The sequence below is a fragment of the Halyomorpha halys genome, unplaced genomic scaffold, assembly GCF_000696795.3.
Source record: "Halyomorpha halys isolate HHAL.00 unplaced genomic scaffold, Hhal_1.1 Scaffold231.1, whole genome shotgun sequence".
Lineage (NCBI taxonomy): Eukaryota > Metazoa > Arthropoda > Insecta > Hemiptera > Pentatomidae > Halyomorpha > Halyomorpha halys.
The window spans coordinates 410,206-424,420 of record NW_027114318.1 but is presented as its reverse complement, the minus strand read 5'-3'; the positions used below and the strand labels follow the sequence as shown (position 1 = coordinate 424,420).

The 14,215-nt window shown below is 30.1% G+C and overlaps 1 long non-coding RNA gene across 1 annotated transcript in view; it reads right to left on the bottom strand.

Annotated features, from left to right (window-relative positions):
* Window positions 1-14,215, bottom strand: part of LOC136796789 (uncharacterized) — a 472,034-nt gene that overhangs the window by 115,636 nt on the left and 342,183 nt on the right. The window lies entirely within an intron of this gene.

Genomic DNA, 14,215 nt, shown 5'->3' with positions numbered 1-14,215 from the left:
TTTTAAAAATATCGGTATACTTGGGTAAGTTTACAAATTTTTACAAATAATGGCCCAATCGCAATGCTTTTTCTTTTATAAGAGTATTCACATTCAACTTTTATAAACAGCCAAGATATAAATACTAATTAATTATTTATTATATTAGCAAATGGTGAATAATAAAATATTTAGTGTCAAAGTTTTCAAACCGTTACAAATTTTGTATTGGGTTTTGCACCCTACAAAACCCAATACAAAATTTATTCTTGTTTCTCTGCTTATAATGATCCAATTAAGATCTTTAAAAGCAATTTAATTTTCTATAATGAGGCAAATGAGCACCTAGAATGTTGTGGGAGATGCATAGTTTTGGCTTAATTATTCCAAAAACTGATTTTATAAAAAACCTGTTTCATGAGGATCCAGCCCAAATGCTTTTACAATACTTTTAAAAGTTCAGTATATAATATCTTTCCTAAAGATGGTCTAATTTTTTTACTTTAAAAAATCATAAAAAGATATTAGAGCTGAAGAAATTATTTTTCTATTATAAGCAATCAATAAGAAAATTCATCTTAAAATCAGATGGTTTCATAATGCTTATGGACATGAAGATATTTCCAAGTTTTACACCATGGGGCGTTTTAGAGATCACAACTCTGTGAATATGTAACGTTTGCATGAATTAAATTTCCAGACACGTTGCTCACGCGTTGTTTACCTCGCACGATTCGATTTAAATTCAGATTGATCCGTTTAAGATCGATTAAAAACAACCCAGACTGTTTAAAAAGACTTTTATAAAACTAAAAATAAATTTATTATGTATAGATGATTGACCGTATACTAATTAAATGATGTTCCTGGTTGCAGCCGACAAAAACAATTTAGAAATAGTTTAAAATTTGTATTAACGGCCAGAGTTTCGTTGGCAAACAATACATGCCTTCAGCAGATCTATAATAAAAATATTTCAGTAAAAAATTAATTTGTACCGATACAACCCATGAAGATTAAGGGGTGAGTATTTTGTATTTTAGTCCTGTTACTAAACTAAAGGTTCTGCAAGGAGGTGATTTAGTTAGAATCATGCTAGACCGTCGGATATTTCCCCAATTAAGGGTACCCACTATATGAGGCTGGATGGACCCCGAAGGATTCACTCACGGCTACAGTAACAGAATAAATAATTATATGTCACAGCCGGATTCGAACCCGGGTTCTTAAAGATAGTAGCACAGTGCCATACTGAGCCACACGCTCCCTAAAATAAAAATGTATAGAGTAGGGAAAGCTTAACTATGAGCATGAAAATGGCATGCAAACAAAACATATGAAGGTGAAGGTATTAACAGTCTGCAATATATAAAAACTAACATAAAAATAAATCAGAATAGTAATGAAGATAAAAATGAATACCAAAAAGTATATTGACTGACATAATAATGAATATTTATCTGATAAAAAATAGAATAGATATATTACTAAACAAATAACTAACTAATATATGATTTTTGGTCAATTCATTATTTATCACAATGGCAGTTGGTATCTCTTTTTGTGATTCATCTCAAACATCTTTACTATTTTGACTTATTTTTTATGTTACTTTATATAGAGGTATATGCCTTTATAGTTGTTTTATTTGCATGTCACTTTTATACTCTTACATTAGCTTTACCTCTCTGAATATTTTTTATTTTAGCCCTGGTAAAGAAAAGGTAAAGCTGGGTGCTGTTCTTCTTCATACTCTAGATATCATGTCACGTGCTTAATATAAGACAGGCAATCTTATTGTCAATGTCACATTTGGCAGGTGTGAAAATATTAAGAAAAAAAATTATAAATACTTATAGAAGTTCGAAATGTTGACTATTAAAACAATTTAATAATTTATTTCCTTCATCGCAACTCGGATCATCTTCTAAAACAGATTTATATGTATTTTATGAATACAAAATAAAAATCAGAAGACATCTCTTGAACGCCCCATTTGGTACGTGGAAGTTAGACTAAAAAAAAAAAATACACGCCAATCAATTTAGGTATTTGATATTTAAACTACAAAGGGAATTGAGGAACGGCTGAATAAGAACATTGATGTGTCCATCTGCTTATTTATTTTATTAATTATATATATTTTTTAGTATCATTATATTTTAAATATTAATAGCTTATTCATTAATATAATAAATAAATCCTCTAACGGCCTCACAACCACTCCCGGGACATGCCCGTAACTTTTCGCTGGATGAGGACTGGTGAAAACAAACGCTACTGGGGACAAAACGGTTCCGTCCCACACGGATGCGGTGAGCCAGAACAGTAGAGTGGCTTACCGAACCACTACACCCCCTTCCACCTCCTGACCATCTACTCAACTGGGGTACATCATCACTGACCAGTACAATGCATCAAGGGGGGAAACGAATAAATGTCCAACGCAGGGACAAAAATTTGAATAGAAGGAAATTCACCCTTCTAGTACCCAAAAAATCCTAATATCTGAAGAAATCCTTTGATACCAGTCACCTTCAATGAATTTTATCTTAAAACTATCTGGAATAATAAATATCAATGCCTAAATATTAGATAAATTAAACGAATAAAGTTCTGTACTTCCTAGCACAGGTAGTTTACTAAATGAACTAAGTTGCTAAAAGTAGAAATAAAGTTAACAAATAAAAAGTGAAATTTTTACATATTTTTTAGACAAGAAATCAGGAAATATAAAATTTGATTTTAATGTAGTTAAAGAATAATAAATTTTGCCCAAATATGAAAGAAAAAAACTTCTTAATTTATATTATTTTAACAGTAATATAAATTCTATAAAAATATATATTTGAATTATAAAAGTCCTGATAAAAATTACCTTAGTAAAGAAACATCTGAGATAAAGCAGGATTTAATTAAAATACACCCAGAAGTTGCATGTTTAAAAATATATTTTAATATGTACAAAAATGTTAAATACATTGTATAGGGATATAAAATAAAATTATGATAAGAAATTCATCCTATAAATAGCAAATCAATACGATTACATCAACTAAAATAAATCTTACAGAATTTATATATATATACTTAAGAGACGACGGGTGTTATAAGATATAATACTGATTTATTCTACCTCTTTATCACCCCCCTTATACTGCCCAACAATACGTCTCGTCATACCATAACTTTTGCATATATAAATACATACATACACACATATACACATTCACACACACACACACATATATATATATATATATATATATATATATATATATATATATATATATATGTAAATGTGTCCTATCATAGCATCAAATGTAAAAAACGAAAAACGATATAGGAATAAGAGATATAGTATGGTCGGACATAATAGTAAGATACATCAGGCGGTCAGGGTATGAATAATACTTTTAATATTCATACAAGGTCACAATTGAAGGATATGGAAAGAATTTAGAAATTCAAAATGGCTGAAACAAAAATGTAACCGAATTTTTTTTAGGTTCTCGTAATTAATTTTGAATTTGGATCCCAAAGTACTTACTCCGATACTAGAAGTAAATCATTTAAAAAGTTATCGAAAAGTATTTCTAAGAAGAATTAAATGGGAGAGTGGCGGCCATGCAAGTTTGGCAATTCATCATTGAAGGGACGAAGCAATTACTGAGTGGACACTATTGGGTAAGAAGTGCAGACAAGGGAGGCAACTGAAAAGATGGTCTGGCGAAACAAGAAAAGAAGAAGGAATTGGTTGGTGCAGAAAAACTGAGGGCAGGAACTACTGAAGAAAGAAATACGAAGAAATAGAGAAACAGGAGAGGAACTCCTTAACCGCGGTTGTAAGCCTCTTACTCCCTGAGAATACTACAACATTTAATTTATTTCAATAACAAAAGAACATCCGTAGTTTTTTAATAATATAAAATTATGAAAGAATGTTGAAATGATGACAAGTTAATAGAATGTTGTTTTGCAAAAAAGTAATGGAAACTTTAATTGTATGGTAGTGTGGTTGAAGCCAACTTAACCGGCTCCTTGGATTAACTAGCGGTAGAAACAAAATACAAGTTTGGTGATTATATGATTACTATAAAAATTATATAATAGCGTTTAATAATTGAAAATGTTTTTGAAGCTCACGAAAAAACATAAGAATAATTTGATCTATTGTGGAAATTTTGGTTTTCAAAAATATATTCCTATAAAACATAATTAGTAGAATACTTTGAAGTACAGCTTTTAAATAAGTTAAAGACATAATCGAACTACTTTTTCATTTTCAAAACAAAAATAGCCCAATAATAAATCTAATAGCGTGCTCTGTATATATACCTCATTCTACACAAAATTAGGTGAGGGTGAAAAATATGTGTGTAAAGAAAAAATAAAATAATCATAGTTTTGTTCAGAAGTTTATTGATAATGAGATAATTTAAAAAAGTAATATTAGTTCTGTAAAGGACGTAAATTACTCAAATATGAATGTAGAAATTGTTAATTTATGTATTTGGATAATTTGTATATAGTGTTGAGATTTTTATTTTATTAAAAGGTCCTAGTAACTATCAAATCCTAAAAATGAACATAAATGACCTGGATGACTAAAAAAAAATATATATATTAAAAGAAAAATCAGAATTTAAAACAAAATTTAAACAAGTACATCCGACAGTTATATGATTAAATCTAATGACTGGGGTGAAGAAAAAAATACCAAAACGTAGCAACATTAAAATATATCTACAATAACATTTTTTTATTATTATATAATTAAAAAATGTAGGCTTAAAGAGTATAAAGATTTATCGTCAACCTTTTTAATTAGTGTTAAAAGGTAATCAAGAAATAATTGTTATATATTGTAAAACATATAGAGTGATATGAGTATGTATATTATCATATACTGTGTGTGTTATTTGATTTTGTAGAATTCTTAGGAAATTATAAAACAAGAAATTTAAAATTTTATGAAAAATAATTCGGCAGAAAAAAACACCCGACTTAGTGAAATTGCTTTCTTTCTGCGATATTAAAGATTTCATAAGCAATACCAGGCAATTCCGAGTTTTCTCAAAGCAAACCCACTTCCAAGGAAAACCGTTTGTCCAAATAATCAGAGCGGTTAGGATTACCACACTGAGAAACATTTTTATTGCTACTTATTTTGTCCCATGTCACATCCAAAGAATATAGACTGAAGGTTTTGGTACAATGAAGCACTCAAAAATGTTTTTCGTTATTAAAACATTTATTTATAATATAATAATTTTTGGTGGAGAGGGGTTTAATATTATAAAACAATATAAATATTAGAATAAATAAAAATTTAGACCAAAATGCAATTTGAATTAAAATAATAATAAGCCTTGACCTAAGTGTGTGGAAGGTTATAAATAGTTTGTTTATCTAATAGTGCATAGTGTGCAATTCTTTGATAAAAAGTATTATTGAAAAAAAAGACTTAAAACACGTAAAACAAAAAAAAATAAAAAATAAAAGTTTATATTCATTAGGTCAGTAGGAGACTGACAATATGAAAAAAAAGTAACTAATTCATGATTTAAAGAAAAAATTAAAGTGTTGTTAACTAACTGCTTAAAATAACCCTTAAATGTATTTAGGAAAAACAAATTCTACTAGCTTTTGAAATACTTATGGCTATTTCACAATGCTACAATTAAAAATCAACAATCTAACTTAAATCGATTTTTTTAGTTAATGTTAGCTATTTAATAAAGGACATGCTGAACAAAAAAATTTGAATTTTCTTTTTTGTTTTTTGTGCGAAATCAGGCCTTATCCATATAAACGTTTTGGTAGCTATTTTTTTTTTTTCAAATAATTTATTTATTGTTATTTACAACTGTATACACATATATAAAACAAGTAAATTTGCTGTAGGTGACATAGTGACACGATACAAACATGTGGGGAATCTACCCACTGATAGAACTCCAATAACATTTCTAGAGGAGAAGATCTCGAGGCCATCTTCTTTTCAGACGCCTAGGAGGATTATTAGGTAATGAAGAAGCCAGGTTAGAAACAAGTGGATTTGGGTGGTTGAGAAGTTTGTTATGGAATGAACGGTATCTGGGCCTGGCCAAATCGGCAACATATGGAACATGGAGGTCCTGATGGATGACTTGATTCGTGACAAAGTAAGGAGCATTAAGGGTTTCACGAAGGATTTGGACGGTAAGAATTAGATTATGGAGGAATTTGATGGTTAACTGGAGCCCCAAAGCTCAACTCCGTATGTCCAGATAGGCCTTATAATAGTCCTGTAGATCAGTCTTTTGTAATGAATTGACAATTTAGACCGTTTGTCTAGTAAATGTTGCAATAGTCGGAATCTACGAGCAGTTTCTTGTCTTTTTAGTCTTGTGTAAGGATTCCATGTCAGTCGTTTGTCGAGATGTAGTCCTAAGTAACGGATCTGTTCGACAGGAATAAGTGGGGTATTATTAAAGGATACTGTAGGGCAAGAGGTCATGGGTTTACGTCGAAGGGTAAATGTGATTTGGTGGGATTTATTGGAGTTTATTTTAATCCTCTAGTTTTGGCACCATTCTTCAAGGGTGGTAATGTGGGATTGGAGGGTTGGTAGCTACTAAAATCTCTTACCTCCCTTTTTTAACACTGTTTATATTTACAACACATCTTATATAATATTGTTCCCGTCAAAAAGTCTCGCCCTAAAAACATTAGTTCTCCCTTCATTTCAGAAATTTGTTTATACTAAGAGCCCGAATTTTTTTTTTAGATTTGCACACATAAAAGATAAGGAGAACCACGATTAATAATAATTACACGAAAGGAATTCTCATTTTTTAAGATACAGTAATAAATAATTCAGTTATTGAAGTGGCATTGGCCTCTTTTATGTTAAGAAAAAGATAAGCCAGGTTTCCGCTTCTGTCGATACTGGTAATATGTACAATTAGATGATGTTTATTTTATTTTGTAGCAAATTATATTAGAAGATGACAAAATTGCTGTTTTTTTTAGGTTCTAGAAAAAAAAAATTAACCACATAAACCTTAACATAAACATACTGCATAAGAAGAACCACCAACTAAAATTTTTGCGTTGGAATTGCCGTTTTTGAGACATAGTAATCAAGTCAGTGAGTAGTTACAGACATGGAAGCAGATATTAGGAGTATTATTTCTAGATATGGAGACTAAACGGGTTTCCATGAAATCCTGCACAGAATATTTGCATAACACACATATATCCAAAGTCCAAAGCATTGCTAATGATTAGGAAAGTTCTGTATTGCAGAAAAAATAAGAGAAAATAATCTTCCAGGAGATGAATAGTTTTCAAATTATTCGATAAAACATTTTTTTAGGTGATAGACATCATTTTATAGGCATTGTAGTTTTGGGATACAGTGATCAGTCAGTGAGTGAGAGGTTACACCCAGTTTTATTCATTTTTTTAATTTATATTTACAGATAGTTTCTTTGTGGATCACTTGAGAAAGAAGGTATGAGAGAGTGGAACAAAGAGAATAGCGAAGATAGGGCTGAGAACAAAAACATGGAAATATTGAATAAGGAAAATGCAATACTACTTTCTGAGAAAAAGAGGAAAAATATAAATATTAAAAAAATAATATAAAATTGTTAGAAAAATATATTTTTTATTTGGATTGTAGTTAATAATTATTTGAAAACAAAATTGCAACATTTTTTTTTTGTATCTTTGTTATTTATAGGTGAGTTTATATATCCAAATCATGGATTTAAGTATGCTGTATGTTTTACCAATTAGATGTAATATTATTATTGAATGCAATGGACAAAATTACATATCTAACTTTAAAAAAATCTACGTGTACTTCAATTAATCTTTTCCGGGCTACCTGAGCCGTGAAGTGTAAGTTCCAAGTAACGACACCCAGCAGAGCCATTTGCTAGATGGGATTTAAATTATTTAGCGCGCAATATTCCACCAGACCTGAGGAGACAAATTTAACGTTGGATTTGTGGTTACTGTTTTTGTTTTTTTATTCGACGAAGTAGTTAGAAATTCTGTAGCAGGTAGGGGCGTCATAGCGGTGAGAATAACATATGAGGCGCAGGGCAGGTTGGTCAACGCGCCGTGGCAAATATTGGACCGAGTGGTAGGTTATACCGTCGAGGCAACTCAAACAGGAACTCTTAAACAAGGCTTTCGAATATTTCCAAAATCTATAAACCGAATTTATACCGTTCCAGCTCCACACGGAGAGGTTAGTCAAATTTGATGCAGGAAGAGAGAATGGTAATTATGTCACCTCAGCTAACTGTTATACAATCTTAACACTGAAACAATAACTCGTAACGGGAATTTGGAAAATATGTAGTTATAAAACTAACAGGCTATTACAGACTGTTGGTATTACATTTACAACAGCCACTTTAATAAATGTTTCAGAAGGAATGATAATCTTGTAAGGAACCACCCTATGGTGGTACTTCAATCATTGCTTTAAATTAGAAAACCAAGTAGCCATCTTCTTTTCAGACACCTCGGTGAATTATCAGGGATTGTTAAGGATGAGAGATTAAGAACTAATGGGTTTTGATAGGTAAGGATTTAGGAATGAAATCAGGTATATCTACTTCAGGCCAAATCTGTAACGAATGGGATGTTGAGATCTTTATGGATGAGTTTATTTATATAAGGAACATCGAGGTTCCTATGGAGGATTTTGGATGGTAAGGATTGGATATGGGAGCAATGGTTAAGTGTAACAGCGAAGCTCAATTTCTTATGTCCAAATTGGTCTGATAATCATAGTGTAATATTATTGTAGTTTTCTCTAATAAATAGGAAGTTTAGAGCTTTTCCAAGTAGGTGTTCTAGTAATCGAAATTATATATATTTCTTGTTTTAGTCTAGTATGGGCATTCCAAGTAATTCTCGTGTTAAGATGATGTCCTGAGTAGCGAATCGGCTCAACAGGCGCACCGAATATTGCTTGATTTTTTTAAACTAATAATACAATGAAACTTCTTCTAACGGATATCCCTGTATAACGGAAACCTTTCCTAACGGACAAATGTATCATGGTCGCGGCCAAAAATACAAATATGTTTACTGTTATACATCGAAGGAATAATTAAAAAAAAAAAACCCATGCTAATCTTTTATCGTACCGCCGACTGGGTCCCTGGACATTGGGGAAAAGCGGGTAACGAACTGGCCGATAGGGGAGCAAAAGAGACGATTTATGAAGAAATTTTATTTCACAGAGTGCCTGTCGATGATTTCATTGCCCTCATTAACCAAAGGATTAAATTAAAATGGAGAACGATTTTTCCGATAACAAATTGAGCTAGGTTGTTCGTACACACCGGGACCATTTTGAGAGATCTCGTCATTTCGACTCAGGGGACCTCCAAACGAGTATTTCCATTAAAAGCTCTAATTTTAAATTTTGCAGGATAGAAATAGTTCCCCTTTCTATATATTCCATATTTAAGTAGGTGAAAGAACAGGAGTCACAGGTATACCCATTATAAATAATTATTCAAAACCCAAGATACACCGAACGGAATGTTATTGCTTTATAACAAAAGATGCGAGAAAAGTACCTTTCTCAAAAAAAAAAGTAAAAAATAATTTAATAGAGTATCGGAGACTTTTATCTTTTTAACTTTTGAAAGACTCGAGCGATTACATTAATTTTCAATTTCCTAAATTGCTCTTAACCATATTGCTCACAATCGATTTTTAGTTACTTTTTATAATTAATCAGGATTTGTAATACGCTAAATAAATAAGAGGGCAAATATGAGAGAATCGGTCTTAATCAGTGAAATGTTTTTAGGCTCAGGCTAACTAGGGCCGTATTTCTTTCTGAGACCGTGAGAGCGGCTTTAACGTTAATCGCTTTAGCACTTCCACTTCGAAACGAAAATCCTCTAGGCTTTTGGATAAGGAAAAAAAATGAACGAAATCGGCATAATGTGTGAGGCGCAGCGCAAATTAGTATTATTGATAACATATAAACATTATAGTAATCGTGTACTGTTCCAGCAAGGGTTGTTTAAGTAGGTCAATAGACATAAAATCAGAAACATTTTAAAGTTTATAAGAAACAGTCTCCAATACTTAATAATGTCATCCATTATTTTTTTTTAAAGAATCTTAGTTTTATTATATTCTCTTTTAACAAATCCTATCAGATTAACTTTACTCTCCGTCGTAAACCTCTACTCTTCTGCACTACTATATATATATATTTTTTTTAATATCCTACTAAATTCTGTAGAACAGATTCGCTACTTAGGACTCCATCTTAACAAGAGACTTCATTGAAATCCCCATATTAGACTGAACCGACAAAAACAGCTCATAAATTCCGATTAATCCTATTTATAAATACCTCCTTGACAAGCGCTCTATACTTCCCATTTACAACAAAAAAAACTCTTATACACTATGATAATCAGACCTATTCGTACATAAGGAATTGAGGTTTGGGCCTCCACCAAACCATACAACCCCTTCCCCTTCCCCTATCCAATCCTTACAATCTAAAATCCTTGATACTCCTTATTACGTCGCTAACTCCTCCATAAAGACCTCAACATCCCATTCGTTGTAGATTTGATATACCTCCTTTCATTCTAAAATGCTTAGCCATTCAAACCTATTAGTTCTTAATCTCTCATCCTTAATAATCCCTCATAATCCTCTGAGGCGTTTGAAAAGAATATTCTACGGAATATTCTAATTTAAAGTAATGATTAAAGTGAACCACCATTGAGTGGTTCTTTCCCAAGATTATCATGTTTTGAAACATTTACTTATTGTTTTTTTATACTGTTGTAAGTTTCAATATATATATATATATATATATATATATATATTAAATAACAGAATTGGAAACAGTCACTAATACAATGCGAATAACTATTAATAATGATAACTTATAAGCTTGATGGTAATCGTGTACTGTTTCTTTTGGTGATGTTTTTTAGAGGGTCAATAAGTATAAAATTAGGACAATAAAATAACGTTGAATTGCGTTTTTATGTTGCAAGCAATAGTACTCTAAAATTTTAAATTAACTTGAAACAAACAATCAGACGTGGTTTTTAGACTTGTAGGCGATTAAATAATCACAATCAAATAACATTTAATAATAAGTACAAAATACAATCATCTGAAAAAAAGTGTCATAATACAAAATCTTGGCTATCAGAAATATATCGATAAGTTGAAATTGATATATACACACATAATATACATCATTCTTTAGACTCTTAGGCATCTAAGTGCAATGAAAAACAAAATAAAAATCATTAATTTTGCCGTTATGTACAACGTTCATCCAATTTCCAATTAAGTAAAAATAAATGTATCAACTCTGAAACTTGGTGTAACGTGTTCCCAAAGACTTAAAACCTAATCGAAATTTAATGGGATGTCTCCCATAAATCTCAGGAATATTAACATCGGTCAACTAGAATAAAGCGGAGAATGATAAAAAAAAATCTTAATGATTAATTTAATCTTCTCTGTGGTTTATTCAGTCAGGCATAAGACATCTCAGTGTAAGGTAACAATCCTTGCATTAATCATCTAAATACATACTGTTTGTAAATAAATAAATAAATAAATTCACCCATATAAAAATGTAAAACATTGAAATATTCATACAAATATACAATCATAATAAAACTGTTTCAGTACAAACCAAAGAAGAAAACACGGTGTTTAAGTGAAGTACTACTGTATTAGGGACTCTTTTGGGTAGATGCATTTATAAATAAAAAAAAATGTCTTGGCTAACATACATTAAAATATAATTTTTTTTAATTACGAAAATTAAAAAAAAAATACATAAGGCAGATTTTGCGCAAAAAATTAACCTGCCATAATTGTTTACGTATGACATCATTTCCACATAAATATATATCTAGGCTTATTTACTCAGTGTCCGTGTTTTTTTTGTTATTTAAGCAATTATCTATTATGAGTTATAATCCTAATTATTCTTGTGCAGTACCTAATTGCAAAAAATATCACTATAAAGACTCCACAAAAGTTGTTCAAAACTAGAAACATTTGGTTAAAGCTGGCTAAAAGGTATCTAAGATTAATATCGAATCTTAATTATAGATATTTTTATGAAGATCACTTCGCTGTAAGTACAGTAAGTTCATTAGAGGTCATATTTATTCCGAATGATTGCTTAAAGTAACTAAAAACGTAATTATTTTGCCTTTCAGTTGGGTAAAAGATATAGAGTACTTTGTTTGATACAAAATAATAACTGAACTCTGCAGAATAGAAATCCGCCTTTGTTGCCAACTAAAATTCTTCAACAATAAAGCATCTATTCTAGACAAATTTGTACTTTCTACTTTCATGAAACCTCAAATACCTTCCATGTTTTGGAAAAAAAAAAATAATCAAAATTTTTTTAACAGATAAATACGTAATATTTAGTAACAATAATTATTGAAAAACTGCGAAACGCAAAATCAATGTAGTTTACTTATATGTAAATGATGTCACATTTAAAACCATCATGGCTAGCTTTTTCCTTCCATAAGTACACGCACAAAAATCTTAGTTTTTAAAACTACAATTAAAATTTAATGATTTGCCTATATTAATGAAAACATGTATTTCTGATAACATGGGTTTCTGAATCAGCTGACAATAATAATAAAATTATTTCAATTTATTTTTTTTTTCCACTTGTTTCTAACCTGGCTTCTCCTTCATTACCTAATAATTCTCCTGCGTCTGAAAAGAAGATGGCCTCGAGATCTTCTCCTCTAGAAATATTATTGGAGTTCTATCAGTGGGTAGATTCTCCACATGTTTTTATCATGTCACTATGTCACCTACAGCAAATGTACTTGTTGTATATATGTATATACAGTTGTAAATAACAATAAATATATTATTAAAAAAAAAAAAATATTTTTTCAAGGTCGACAAATACCCAACTAAATTAGGTTAAACTGTTACTACCACGCCACATTTATAATATCTTAGTAAAAAAATTCTGGAAATAAGCATTATTAATTATATAATATAATTAATAATTAAGGAATAAATAAATTATTATTAATGCTTCCAACAGGGTGACAATAAAACGTTTGGAAATGGCGAATAGATTAGGTGAAAATTTACAGAATTGTGCAGGGAATATGTATATACTAAAACTGAAATAGTTTTTTTTTTGTTTTAATTTTAATATAGTTTTTAAGTTCAAAAGATTTTTCCTCCTATCTATTTTATTAAAGTTTAATAATATACAATGAGTCCCACTAAAAAGAAAAACAACCATAATAAAATTGTTTATAATAAATCACATATATATGTTAAAGCTTCGAATGATAAAGCCATCTTTAGTTACATCATCTGTTCATTACCTGGAACTATTAGGTATAACATAAACTAATTTTGTTCATAATTATCAAGTTAAAGTGAATTAAAAATTCGGCCCAATTCAGTTTAATACGTAATTTTATTTTAAACTTTCCTGAATTCATGACAATTTTTAGCTCACTCAATCTTCATCGTACACCTGCCATAAAACCCTGACGCCAGCAGAAAAATCCAACGGAAAAATTAGTCTTTCCTTGTCTCGCAAGATTTTAAAAAATAAAAAGGGACTATACGGACTGGTGTCAGATGAGACTTTTGTGACGTTTTCATTTCACCCGAATACTTTACTACTAATTAAAAAAAAAAAAAACAATTTTATTGTTTTAATATAATATTTTTTATTTAGTTATAAAATGTCAGAAACATTAAGTAGAATTTGAATTAGTGATTTTTTCTAAAAACTTTGAAATGAAGATAAGCTCATAACATTGCTTATTGCCATAATTTTTTCATTGTAGATGAAAATGCAAAAACTACTAAATTATAAAATAATCAGCAAAGACTACAGTTTCGGAGTTGTTGATATTATATACAAATACACACATCATGTGTTTAAACACGCAAAAACAACATTTGAAGAGTAAGTAAACATCCGAGGGGGTAGACGTAGATGGGAGGATTCATTTGAATATGCCCGTCGTAAGAGATTTAAACAATTATCGGTATCGAAACGTATAACTCAGATATTTTAGCTTCATCATTATTATTATTTTTAAAGAACTGTACATATTTTTATATGATTGTGTACTTACATCCCTTATACCTATTGTCCTTGAGTGTGACAAAATATTGTCAATAAATGTTTAATAAAAAAAAAAAT